Consider the following 14,794-nt stretch of genomic DNA (forward strand, 5'->3'; position numbering starts at 1 on the left):
GTAATTTAATACTGAATCCGATGCATGCAAAATTTAAGTGGCACGTGTTGCGAATTATAGTTCTATTTGAAGATGTTTGAAGTGGTGTCAATTATGCAAAAATCGTATTGTTTTAATGTTTATTGTAAATATATCCTCCATCTTTGAAGCGTTCTGCTGGGAGTTCCTTCCAAATGCCCACCTATTGGTGCACATCCCTGGAAAGGTAATTTAATACTGAATCCGATGCATGCAAAATTTAAGTGGCACGTGTTGCGGATTATAGTTCTATTTGAAGATGTTTAAAGTGGTGTCTATTATGCAAAAATCGTATTGTTTTAATGTTTATCGTAAATATATCCTCCATCTTTGAAGCGTTCTGCTGGGAGTTCCTTCCAAATGCCCACCTGTTGGTGCACATCCCTGGAAAGGTAATTTAATACTGAATCCGATGCATGCAAAATTTAAGTGGCACGTATTGCGGATTATAGTTCTATTCGAAGATGTTTGAAGTGGTGTCTATTATGCAAAAATCGTATTATTTTAATGTTTATCGTAAATATATCCTCCATCTTTGAAGCGTTCTGCTGGGAGTTCCTTCCAAATGCCCACCTGTTGGTGCACATCCCTGGAAAGGTAATTTAATACTGAATCCGATGCATGCAAAATTTAAGTGGCACGTATTGCGGATTATAGTTCTATTCGAAGATGTTTGAAGTGGTGTCTATTATGCAAAAATCGTATTATTTTAATGTTTATCGTAAATATATCCTCCATCTTTGGAGCGTTCTGCTGGGAGTTCCTTCCAAATGCCCACCTATTGGTGCACATCCCTGGAAAGGTAATTTAATACTAAATCCGATGCATGTAAAATTTAAGTGGCACGTGTTGCGGATTAAAGTTTTATTTCGAGATGTTTGAAGTGGTGTCTACTATGCAAAAATCATATTGTTTTAATGTTTATCGTAAATATATCTTCCATCTTTGAAGCGTTCTGCTGGGAGTTCCTTCCAAATGCCCACCTATTGGTGCACATCCCTGGAAAGGTAATTTAATACTGATTCCGATGCATGCAAAATTTAAGTGGCACGTGTTGCGGATTAAAGTTTTATTTCAAGATGTTTGAAGAGGTGTCAATTATGCAAAAATCATATTATTTTAATGTTTATCGTAAATATATCCTCCATCTTTAAAGCGTTCTGCTGAGAGTTCCTTCCAAATGCCCACCTATTGGTGCACATCCCTGGAAAGGTAATTTAATACTGAATCCGATGCATGCAAAATTTAAGTGGCACGTGTTGCGGATTATAGTTCTATTCGAAGATGTTTGAAGTGGTGTCTATTATGCAAAAATCGTATTATTTTAATGTATATTGTAAATATATCCTCCATCTTTGGAGCGTTCTGCTGGGAGTTCCTTCCAAATGCCCACCTATTGATGCACATCCCTGGAAAGGTAATTTAATACTGAATCCGATGCATGCAAAATTTAAGTGGCACGTGTTGCGAATTATAGTTCTATTTGAAGATGTTTGAAGTGGTGTCAATTATGCAAAAATCGTATTGTTTTAATGTTTATTGTAAATATATCCTCCATCTTTGAAGCGTTCTGCTGGGAGTTCCTTCCAAATGCCCACCTATTGGTGCACATCCCTGGAAAGGTAATTTAATACTGAATCCGATGCATGCAAAATTTAAGTGGCACGTGTTGCGGATTATAGTTCTATTTGAAGATGTTTGAAGTGGTGTCTATTATGCAAAAATCGTATTGTTTTAATGTTTATTGTAAATATATCCTCCATCTTTGGAGCGTTCTGCTGGCAGTTCCTTCCAAATGCCCACCTATTGATGCACATCCCTGGAAAGGTAATTTAATACTAAATCTGATGCATGCAAAATTTAAGTGGCACGTGTTGCGGATTAAAGTTTTATTTCAAGATGGTTGAAGAGGTGTCAATTATGCAAAAATCATATTGTTTTAATGTTTATCATAAATATATCTTCCATCTTTGAAGCGTTCTGCTGGGAGTTCCTTCCAAATGCCCACCTATTGGTGCACATCCCTGGAAAGGTAATTTAATACTAAATCTGATGCATGCAAAATTTAAGTGGCACGTGTTGCGAATTATAGTTCTATTTGAAGATGTTTGAAGTGGTGTCAATTATGCAAAAATCATATTATTTTAATGTTTATCGTAAATATATTCTCCATCTTTGAAGCGTTCTGCTGGGAGTTCCTTCCAAATGCCCACCTATTGGTGCACATCCCTGGAAAGGTAATTTAATACTGAATCCGATGCATGCAAAATTTAAGTGGCACGTGTTGCGGATTATAGTTCTATTTGAAGATGTTTGAAGTGGTGTCTATTATGCAAAAATCGTATTGTTTTAATGTTTATCGTAAATATATCCTCCATTTTTGAAGCGTTCTGCTGGGAGTTCCTTCCAAATGCCCACCTATTGATGCACATCCCTGGAAAGGTAATTTAATACTAAATCTGATGCATGCAAAATTTAAGTGGCACGTGTTGCGGATTAAAGTTTTATTTCAAGATGTTTGAAGAAGTGTCAATTATGCAAAAATCATATTGTTTTAATGTTTATCGTAAATATATCCTCCATCTTTGAAGCGTTCTGCTGGGAGTTCCTTCCAAATGCCCACCTATTGGTGCACATCCCTGGAAAGGTAATTTAATACTGAATCCGATGCATGCAAAATTTAAGTGGCACGTGTTGCGGATTATAGTTCTATTCGAAGATGTTTGAAGTGGTGTCTATTATGCAAAAATCGTATTGTTTTAATGTTTATCGTAAATATATCCTCCATCTTTGAAGCGTTCTGCTGGGAGTTCCTTCCAAATGCCCACCTGTTGGTGCACATCCCTGGAAAGGTAATTTAATACTGAATCCGATGCATGCAAAATTTAAGTGGCACGTGTTGCGGATTATAGTTCTATTCGAAGATGTTTGAAGTGGTGTCTATTATGCAAAAATCGTATTATTTTAATGTTCATCGTAAATATATCCTCCATCTTTGGAGCGTTCTGCTGGGAGTTCCTTCCAAATGCCCACCTATTGGTGCACATCCCTGGAAAGGTAATTTAATACTAAATCCGATGCATGCAAAATTTAAGTGGCACGTGTTGCGGATTAAAGTTTTATTTCGAGATGCTTGAAGTGGTGTCTACTATGCAAAAATCGTATTATTTTAATGTTTATCGTAAATATATCTTCCATCTTTGAAGCGTTCTGCTGGGAGTTCCTTCCAAATGCCCACCTATTGGTGCACATCCCTGGAAAGGTAATTTAATACTGATTCCGATGCATGCAAAATTTAAGTGGCACGTGTTGCGGATTAAAGTTTTATTTCAAGATGTTTGAAGAGGTGTCAATTATGCAAAAATCATATTATTTTAATGTTTATCGTAAATATATCCTCCATCTTTAAAGCGTTCTGCTGAGAGTTCCTTCCAAATGCCCACCTATTGGTGCACATCCCTGGAAAGGTAATTTAATACTGAATCCGATGCATGCAAAATTTAAGTGGCACGTGTTGCGGATTATAGTTCTATTCGAAGATGTTTGAAGTGGTGTCTATTATGCAAAAATCGTATTATTTTAATGTTTATCGTAAATATATCCTCCATCTTTGGAGCGTTCTGCTGGGAGTTCCTTCCAAATGCCCACCTATTGATGCACATCCCTGGAAAGGTAATTTAATACTGAATCCGATGCATGCAAAATTTAAGTGGCACGTGTTGCGAATTATAGTTCTATTTGAAGATGTTTGAAGTGGTGTCAATTATGCAAAAATCGTATTGTTTTAATGTTTATTGTAAATATATCCTCCATCTTTGAAGCGTTCTGCTGGGAGTTCCTTCCAAATGCCCACCTATTGGTGCACATCCCTGGAAAGGTAATTTAATACTGAATCCGATGCATGCAAAATTTAAGTGGCACGTGTTGCGGATTATAGTTCTATTTGAAGATGTTTGAAGTGGTGTCTATTATGCAAAAATCGTATTGTTTTAATGTTTATCGTAAATATATCCTCCATCTTTGGAGCGTTCTGCTGGGAGTTCCTTCCAAATGCCCACCTATTGATGCACATCCCTGGAAAGGTAATTTAATACTAAATCTGATGCATGCAAAATTTAAGTGGCACGTGTTGCGAATTAAAGTTTTATTTCAAGATGTTTGAAGAGGTGTCAATTATGCAAAAATCATATTGTTTTAATGTTTATCATAAATATATCTTCCATCTTTGAAGCGTTCTGCTGGGAGTTCCTTCCAAATGCCCACCTATTGGTGCACATCCCTGGAAAGGTAATTTAATACTGAATCCGATGCATGCAAAATTTAAGTGGCACGTGTTGCGGATTATAGTTCTATTTGAAGATGTTTGAAGTGGTGTCTATTATGCAAAAATCGTATTGTTTTAATGTTTATCGTAAATATATCCTCCATCTTTGAAGCGTTCTGCTGGGAGTTCCTTCCAAATGCCCACCTATTGGTGCACATCCCTGGAAAGGTAATTTAATACTGAATCCGATGCATGTAAAATTTAAGTGGCACGTGTTGCGAGTTTTTGTTTTATTTAAGGTTTTTCGAAGGTATGTCAGGTCGCATTTTATGCCTCGCACTTATTCACGGATGACTTTTTTAGGCGGAAAGCGGAAAAACTATTCTGCCAGAATGACGGTGGTGCATTTATACTGTAATAAGATTTCTTAATACTTATGAGCCGTGTTGCCGCATATTTTTAGACCAAAATGGCATTTTTTTCCAGTTGATTTTCAATCGCTGCGTATTTCTTGCTGTTTAGTCAGATGGATCAGATAGTTACTTTTAAGAAGTTGAAATTTATTGTATTTTACAAATAGTTTTAAATTCTTGATGAAGACTTAAGTTAAGCCGAAAAGGTTCGATTGTTATAACTATTGTCCGCCCAGTTAGCTCAGTGGTTACGAGCCCGGTTTAAGATCACGCGGCGCTGGTTCGACTCTCGGGGTGTGCGCTTGAGCAACGCATTTCAGGACTGCTCTCCATTCAGCGGCACCTAGTGAATGGAAGAATTTCCCGGCCACAACACTTCAAGAATCGGAAAACTTTATACTCTGCCAATCTCGGTAACCGACCCTGTGTCAAGTGCCTCTACAAGTCTACAAGTGTATGCGAAACTACCAGGAATAACCAATCAAGGATTTGTCAGTCCGAGGATAAAGATTTAAAACCAACCAACCAACAATCGGAAAACTTCACTCTGCCAATCTGGGTAATCGCGGCCCTGCGTCAAGAGCCTCTACAAGTGTGCGAAACTACCAGGAATAACCTATCAAGGCTTTGTCACTCCGAGGATAAAAGAATCAAAAACCAACCAAAACCAAACCAACTATTTGAGTAGGCCTATTTGTAAATGATAATATGGAATATATATTGTTAAAATGCTCAACCCTGTTGTATTGTTGTGTTTTGCCTGCGTCTTTTATTTAACGTTTCAAAATTGGGGTGCTTTGTATACAGAAGCATTTTTACTAGAAAACCGCAAGGTTCGTTGGTGCTTCTTGCCTATAGGTTTTTTCCTCGTTTGTGTATTTGCTGAATTGCTGATGTTGTTGTTGAAAGGCGAATAAATCTCTCTCCCTTCTCTTAGTTAACACTATTCTGATAGTGATGATTTTTTCTATGTTTTGTTTTTCTGATTGACGTCGTGTTATCGGTACTAGCTGCTTGGATCTGTAATGAACTGGTATATCAAGGAACACAGGCCTCGTTCTCGGATCATCTCCACCGCTACCATGCTCGGGATGTCCTGTCATGTCAGAGCCACAGTCATGTTAACTTTGTTCTAGCGCACACCCGAAAGCAAACCAGCGCTGCTTGATCTTGAAGTTTCTTTGTACTGTAGCGTTTAATGTGTCGAGTGAGTGGTTTTATTGCGATTGTTTATAAAAAATAAAAATAAAAGAACATGTCTGGTGTGCTGAAAAATTGTGTTTTTATGTAATAGGCCTACTTATAACTTAAAAAATTCCTTGCAATCACAAACTTGTGTAACTTTTAAAATTGTATCATATAATGATTTAATAGGCTACGTAGGCATATAAAGTCAATAAAATCAACCAGGTTTATAAAATTGTATAATTTATTGATAAAGCTTTTGCCACAGTAAAGACCACTTCTTTAAACAAGATAGGCCTACTGAAAAAGACGTTTTTGTGGCAGCAAAAGTTTCATGTCTTTATCAATAACTTTTATACAAGTTTTGATTTTGGCTGATTTATTTGTTATTTTTAATCGTTCGGTTGCATCCTAAACGAACGATCTTTGTAGGCTATAGCCTACCTTTTCATCCTTAATAATATCGAGAAACAGAAATAGAGGGACGAAGCTCCACTTACCTGACTTTCCAGAACCTGCCCTGAAATTTGAATAACAATCCTGTCTCAAACGAAAAATGAAGAAGCGTCTACTTTAGGCCTATCACTTGTTTTTATGATGTTCTTCTTTTGTGTTTTGGTGCCCGTTACGACAACATACGGTCCGCTAATAACGCTATTTAACAAGAAGCAGCAAAAGGACATGCATTCATCGAATCAGTTGCACCCAGTATTTTGATAACCCGTAAAATGTCTTGCCCAGAGACAGTCCCGTGCTCTGGAGCCGACTATAACGACGTGTTTTGGTACATCAATCAATCAATGTTTTATTTGTCAGTAACAGGAACATAGGTAGCCTACATCTTTGAAATATGCAATTAATATAACTTACACAATGTAAAGTTACACAAGTTCCCATACCAACAGGGAAACAACGAGACGACCATACGGTCTACTAGTCAATTGCCACCCCACGGAAATGACGATTTTGCCATTTAAAATAAAACGTTATTAAAATAAAACATCTCGCAGACGGTCTCATCACTCGGTCACGCTGCCGACAATACGGGAAATATTATGGCCCTAAAAACTAGCTTTAGGTTTTTTCTTTCACGAACACTTGCATCTATAGTGGCGCGGAACTATTCTTTTCTAGGGGAGGCTGAAGCTGCCGTAGTGTTGTCAGCTTCTGGGGGGCTTCGCCCCCCAGACCCCCTTATGTGCGAAAGCATTAAAAACTGGTAGCCTAGTAAGCATTCGGTCCCCTCCTATGTAAAATACGACGCCAAAACACACACACTTTTGTAAATTGTAACAAATGGAGAACAGTTATCGTCAAAACAGCTGTTCAGGAAATTAAAATGAAAACGAACAAATTAGAAAGTGATATAAAACGACAGTTTGTTAAGACAGACAGTTCTCCCACGCTTCCGAAGATTGCTTTTCGCTCTAGCGTTTTCTCTATGAAGTGTGTCATGAGTTCTTTTACATCGACAGTGTTTTGGTGGACATGCATCAACACAAGATAATCTAGTAAGTCTTTTTTGTGTCATTGAGTTTCTTAACCGTATCTGTCACTGCTTCCTTTTGGCGTCAAGAGTTACTGGCCGAGACCATCAGGTATAGTCTGGGAGCCTACGACAGAAGATTTCACCCCATAAGGTACAAAAGGTTTGACCCCTTGAAGTTACTGGGGTCAACCATGTCACTCACAAAAAGTATGGAAGATTGACCGCGCCGGGTGGATCTGGTCCCTAGAGCCCCCTAAAAAGCCCAAAAAGGGGGTTAATTTCACCCCATAAGGTACATGGACCAAACTTGGTGAATACCAAGTTCTATGTCAGGACATCACAAAAATATCAAATCTAACAATATTTTCGAGTGGAAAGGTGATGTAAGACCCCCCCGAAAGTGACCCCCCCGGGGGGTTAATTTCACCCCATAAGGTACATGGACCAAAGTTGGTCAAAACGAAGTCTTATGTCAGGACATCACAAAAATATCAAATCTAACAATATTTTCGGGTGGAAAGGTGATGTAAGATGCCTTCAAAGTGACTTCCCTTAATGTGACCCCCTCGGAAGGTTTATTTCACCCCATAAAGTACATGGACCAAACTTGGTCAAAATGAAGTCTTATGTCAGGACATCACAAAAATATCAAATCTAACAATATTTTCGGGTGGAAAGGTGATGTAAGAGGACTTCAAAGTGACTTCCCTTAATGTGACCCCCTCGGAAGGTGTATTTCACCTCATAAAGTACATGGACCAAACTTGGTCAAAACGAAGTCTTATGTCAGGACATCACAAAAATATCAAATCTAACAATAGTTTTGGGAGGAAAGATGATGTAAGACTCCCCTAAAGTGACCCCCCAGAGGATTAATTGCACCCCATAAGGTAGGTTAAATCGGCTACATGGACTAAAGTAGGTTAAATCGAAGTCTTATTTCACGGCATAACAAAAATATCAAATCTAACAATATTTTCGGGTGAAAAGGTGATGTAAGATGTCATCAAAGTAACCCTAAGAGGGTTTATTTCACCATAGAGTAGGCCTACATGGACCAAACGTGGTCAAAACGAAGTCTTATAGGACACCACAAAATATCAAATCTAACAATACTCTCAGTTGGGAAGATGATAAAAGACCTACCCAAAAGTGAATCTCCTCCTATAATTTAATTTACTTCATCCCTTACTCGAACCAACCTTGGTGTAACGGAAGTGCTATGCCAGGACAGTACCAATGGATTAAATCTAAAAATATTTTTATTTAGGTTTTGGTGAAATACATTCACAAGCTGTCCCATGATGCATGAAATGAAACTATAGCCTACTTTACAAAAAGTTTTTGTATAAATCATGTTCAGTCAATCGAAAAAAGGCAACAGGACATGACAATACATGGCTTTGTAACACCAAAAACAGAAAGTACATAAGAAGCATATAGGCTACAGTAGCCAGAAAATTGATCGAAGATCTTGATACGACCACTAAATGTTGAATTAATCGAACAACTGACTATCCAAATCAAAACGTTTCGAAGTGAATCATTTGGAACGTTAATTCAGGCAGTAATGAACATTTTCCAGCTGCTACAATAAATAACCCAATAAACCCAATGTAGTAAATTTTTGTTTAATGCCATTTGCTTCATGTCTCTAATCAGTTATTGTAACTGTTCATTCATAAACAGAGATTGTTTGTGTAAATGTAAACGGTCGTTTCTTTATTCTTCATTGTCACTGCTGTCGCTTTCACTTTCTTCGTCTTATTCTTCGTCTTGTTTGGATAGTCAGTTGTTCCATCTAGGGACCAGATCCACCCGGCGCGGTCAATCTTCCATACTTTTTGTGAGTGACATGGTTGACCCCAGTAACTTCAAGGGGTCAAACCTTTTGTACCTTATGGGGTGAAATCTTCTGTCGTAGGCTCCCAGACTAGTACGTCTACGTCTCTCTTATTGCTAATTACTCCGTTGACTTATATCAAATAACAACGGGAAAAAGTATGCCGTTGGTCAAAAGCCTTAGGCCTATCTATCACTTCAATCAATTTATTTCGCAAAATATATTTGTGATTGTGTATTTTAGGTAGAAAAGGTGATAAAGACTCGGTTTTTGACCTATTTTTGCCATTTCTTGGTCAAATTTCTCAGTTCACATTTTATTTTGAAAATCTTTTTGCATTGAACACAGAATTTCATCAATTTTGTTTTTCCGTTTCTGTGCAAACAGTATATTCCATGCACTTTTTGCACTACAAAGCAATTTGCTCAAATAACAAATTACCTTCCTAATTATTATCTAGGCTAGATAATATGAAACCAAGGAACTTTCAGAAATAATTAATTAAACTACCATTCAACGTTTTATAAGCAGAGATTAGCAAACATTAAGTTTGTTTTAACAAAAAAAACCTTAAGCGAGTAATGTCGGTCTGGAATTGCATGCGGGAAGTGATTTTCTGATGTCTCTGGATTTATTAATATTCAATTGAACACTGAGAATATGTCCTTATAATGTTTGTAATGTATTGTATTGAGTTTAAATTTAACCGTTGTTATTGCGTTCATAAACGTAGTTGCACTGATGAGAATTTAATACTCGAAAACGCGTTCTGCAACACTGTTTTTTGCACTCTGCAATGCTTGATGCAGATTTATCTGAAGATTTCCATCACGCATTGAAGCGGTGATCTGATAATGAAATTTTCTACGGTTTGAGAAAAAGTTGACTCTGCTTATAAAACGTTGAATGGTAGTTTAATTAATTAATTATTATCTGCCAGCAAAGAATGACTCATATCGCGTCCAAGACCAACTTTCTACCCAGACAGCAAAATCGACGTTGAATCAATGTAAAAATGACGGATTTTGCTGCCTGGGTATAGAATGGAATTTTAGCGCCGTCGCGTAATGAATAAATAACACAAAATGAAACCGCACGCTAATAGTAAACTGTCAATCAAGCTTTTGAATATCAGCAAATTTCTTGCATTTTATAACTGGCTGTGACAAACGGTTTATTGTGAACTTCGTCACAATTATCTGATACCAACATAATCGGGATTAAAAGTCGGGGCAAGAAAAAAAAGTAAAAGTCAAGAAATCTCAGGTTTCTAGCGTCACTGCTTCTATGTAAAATTGCTTGAATTAGCAGAGGGTGAGAGCATAGGGTCTACGCCAGTAACAGATACGGTTAAGCATGTTTTCAGGCATCTTAGAGCAGAAAAAGAACGTTCTGATGATGCAGCGGAAACCGGGAGGCAAAGGCAGAGCTCCACGAATTTTCGCGTTTCTTTGAAAAGATCTAGTGTTAGAGGGTTCAGTTGCGATAGTATCTCAGCAATCTTTTGTACGGAGTTTGCGGTTTTTCCACATTACAACATCGCTGAGCAAGGTAAGTTCCGTTTTTAGGCGATCTTTCTCATGGCATCGGGTAAGCTGATCTCAGTATCAGACCTTTCCTCACCGTTTGCACAATGCACAGCTCAGAAGGGCCTACTCTTAGAAAAGGTGATCTTTAAGTTATTGGCAGACGTAAAGACGTTCGCTGCTTCTATAAGCTTGGAAACGGATTCATCTTTTCTGAGATTTTTGATCCGTTTGTGGAGAATGGTGATGGATTTCAAAGCTGTGAAAGCACAGATCGTCTTGTTTTGGAGCTATCTTGCGACGGCTTCTGCAGGCTGAAAAACTTCACCGCTGCAGGTAATCGCAAAATAAAGCCGCATCGTGCGTGCTTGTTTTATCAAGCCGAATATCTTTGCACGTGCGTCTCCCCTCATTGCACTATCCTCTGTCACGTCGGTCAGACATTGCAACAGGGTAGCACTTAACACGAGCGAGGGCAGAACATATCTCTGGGGAAGAAGCACAAACGCACCAACGAGTAGGACACAAACCCAGCAATTTGCAGGCAACTTCATCGGAACCAAAAAGCGACATAAATAAAGATTTACGTTTAGACAATTCACGAATTACAACTGCAACACTTTGAACGAAGTTTAAGGCATCGGCAATAAGCATCACCTCCTTTACAACGTTAAGTTGTCTTGTTATTTCTAGGGGGGGGGGGGCTGAAGCAATTATCAAAAATTTCAGGGGGGATGAATTATCTCTAGGAGGGTTGAAGCCCCTTGAGCACCCCTACTTCCCGCGCCCTTGCTTTCATCTTTGTTGGAAATATATTAGCCTGCAAGAAAGTTTGAACCACTTTGCAAATTTTGAAAAGATGCTCAGAAAATTCAATAGTGGGCATTTGGCAACACTTGTATAAAGATTTGTTTTTTTATTAACAACCAAGAATCCAAGATTAAGATTCCAAGAAGCAAAAATAGAAGCAAAATCTAGTAAACTACGGTACTCTTGATTGATGACCCAACTGTAGCACAGTGGTTTTCAACCTTTTTTGCTTGTGGTGTACCAAAACTGAAAAATCATAACAATACACTATGATCAGTATTTCATAAACTGTTAGGACAAACTGCCACTCTATGTACCGTACCTGTGTGTATTTGCAACCATTTTTTGTTTGAAGGCCCTCTGAAAATCATATTTCAGTCTTCGAAATTGGCCTCGGCAATTGCCAAGGTGATTGCCGACACAGATTCATGAATGGCGCATTGGCGTCGGCAATAAAAATGCCGAGGCCATACAACAAGCGCTTGCAAGGTTAGGGTTAGACATTACTCCCAGTCGTTATGCCACAGCCATAGATTTGTTCTGTAGTCAACACGCTGAAGGAGTTCAGCGAAAGAGGGGTGTGGATGGGTATCAAAGCACGAAAGCCGCAAAACGTGGACGTTTCATTGCGTACGGCGAAGACGGTGTAGATTTACAGTCTAGCGTCAAGTCTCTTGATGTGTCTGATTCCAGTGATGCGTTGTTACAAAACAACCTTATCCTCCGATACAGTATCTGATGATTCCGATTCTGACAGCTAGTTCTTTAACAGACTTTGTGTTTGCAGTATCCCAATTGTGCCGAAATTATGTTAGTGTAAACGTAAATCGAGGCAATTTTCTCGCAGGGAGCTGGTTGAGCAATTAACGTTATTTTATGATAATTCAACGCCGGTAGATGTCGAATTAATGTAAAACAAACCTAAATTTCTTAATGGGCATTGTTGTTACGCATTGTATTTTGCCGGGAAAATTAAATCGATTTGTGCTGACTCCAACGTTGAATCAACCCAAAATTAACTTACCTTTCCTCCTCGTGAGTTATTTAACGTGAATTACCGTAAACAGTGTGCATACCGCGTTGCTTGCTTTATTGCTACTTTTGTTATTATTACATCACAACAAATCAAACAGTGCGGTTGTGATAGACTACTCTAGTATATTTTTTACTTCTCGTTTTATATGTTTTGGTACAATGTTTTCGTAATAAACACCCACAGCAATTGCCGAGGCAATTTCAACTTTTGCCGTTTGGCCTCGGCAACGTTTTTGCCGTTTGGCCTCGGCAACGTTTTTGCCGAAGTAAAAATATGCTCATTTCGAAGACTGTATTTGTCAACATAAACAGTTATTTTTTTTATTAGAAAGATATACTCTGAAGCATGTAATAATTTGGTGCTATTGTAGTGTGCATGAAAATTACAATCTAGCGCATTTCGTGATTGCTGTTTTATATTTAAAATGTGTCCAAACAACAGTGTCATTTTAGCAGAATAATCCTGTGCAATTCGCCCAATAAAACAATCTGTAATAACATGTACCATAAATAATGCGATTACAGCAACAACATGTGGACCCTGATAAAACCACTTTTCGTTGCCATATGTATTTATATGCCGCTTAAAAGTCAGGATGCCATTTTTAATTTTCTTCTATATATACAAAACGATTTTTTTTTAAAAACGTGATTTAAAAACTAAAAAACAAGTCAAATACTGTAGTTAGCGTAAAATAATAAAACTCGCACAAATTGTGGTAACATTATTGATAAATAAACTGTTAAATTTTTCTCGTTATTTTTAATTGCAAAATATTTACAAATTTGTGAAGTGGATGCAATTACCACGATGGTTGCAAATACGCACATCAACCCTATAACGTTTTTTTCTAAAGTCATCTAGCTTTAAATCTTGTAAATGAAACAATTTTACAACGTCACTGCACTGTATTTATCACAGTCCAATACTAAAAATAATGAAGACCAAATGAGGCAGATAGCACTGTTTGTGACAAGGTAAGACTGGTTTCACAAGTCAAAAGATTCAAAACCAACCAATAACTCTGCATTCATGTTACTAAGTTTGTTCACTGTTTGACCCTCTTATTTGATCACAATGACGTAATGCAAGCTTCTAATTATGTGTTAAGTGGTCTAATCAAGTTTCATATTGCTTTCATTCTGTCAAGCTTTGTGGTCCACAGGTTGAAAACAACTGCTGTGGCACTTCCACCACCGCTTGCTGCAAGACTATATCAGAAAAAAGGTTCTTTTGATTTCTAGATACAAAAACAATTTTAGAAAGAAAGTATCTACAAAACAAAAGCATATTAAAGGATAAAATTTCTTGCTCGTCTAAAAACTAAGAAGTTCTAAAAATAGAGAACTTAATATACCACAATCTAGACACTACAGCTACTAAAAGAAAGGTTGTCAAATTGCGCCAATTCAAAACTGTTTTTTATATCAAATAAATCTAGGCCTCTTTTGGAGTGGTAGATTTGTATGTGTGGTTAGTATGGAGATAGACTATATAGAATAAAATTAAGCTTACGGTAACCAGAAAGGGATTATTATCTGTGCCAGGTGAAAATTTTTGTATTAGCTATGAGTTTATATGTTTATTGAATGCACTAGCTTTGGCAGTAGGCTATGTATCTGCAGTGCTAAGCTGAATATTTTGGTAAGTAAACTAGACTCAAGCATTTTGAGCATTCATCAATAGGCTACTTGTATTCAACGATGCTTTTACTAACAAGGGCAGGCCCGGATTTAGGGGGGCAGAGGGTGCAGGTGCCCCGGGCCCCCTGACTTTTGAAGGACCCCCTACGTGGAAAAAATGTGATTTTGTTTTATTTTTTCTTTCAGCCTTTGAAATTTCTGAAAAATGCTGTGCAGTACTGGATTAATGCTAATGTAGACGTAAAGGTGGGTTTTCGCGTCGTAGGCGCAAAAAATTTTTTTGCACGGGGCCCCCCGATTTGAAAGTGCCCCAGGCCCCATCAGCTAAATCCGGCCCTGAACAAGGGAATAGTCATCACCACCGACCCCCATTGTGATTTGAAGCTGAAAAGCCAGTGCCATGTGTAACTGAACAACTCAGTTGAGTTGTGATAGCCATTCTATTTTACTTTTTAGTGCCGTGCTGTTTATTTCATTTTCATTTCAAACAGTGATAATGTCAAACTGTTGTGTTAAGTAATACAGTACTCATGTTTATTTTAAGGCAAAGGTTGTACCTACCTTATA

Source organism: Aplidium turbinatum, chromosome 7, assembly GCF_918807975.1.
Source record: "Aplidium turbinatum chromosome 7, kaAplTurb1.1, whole genome shotgun sequence".
Lineage (NCBI taxonomy): Eukaryota > Metazoa > Chordata > Ascidiacea > Aplousobranchia > Polyclinidae > Aplidium > Aplidium turbinatum.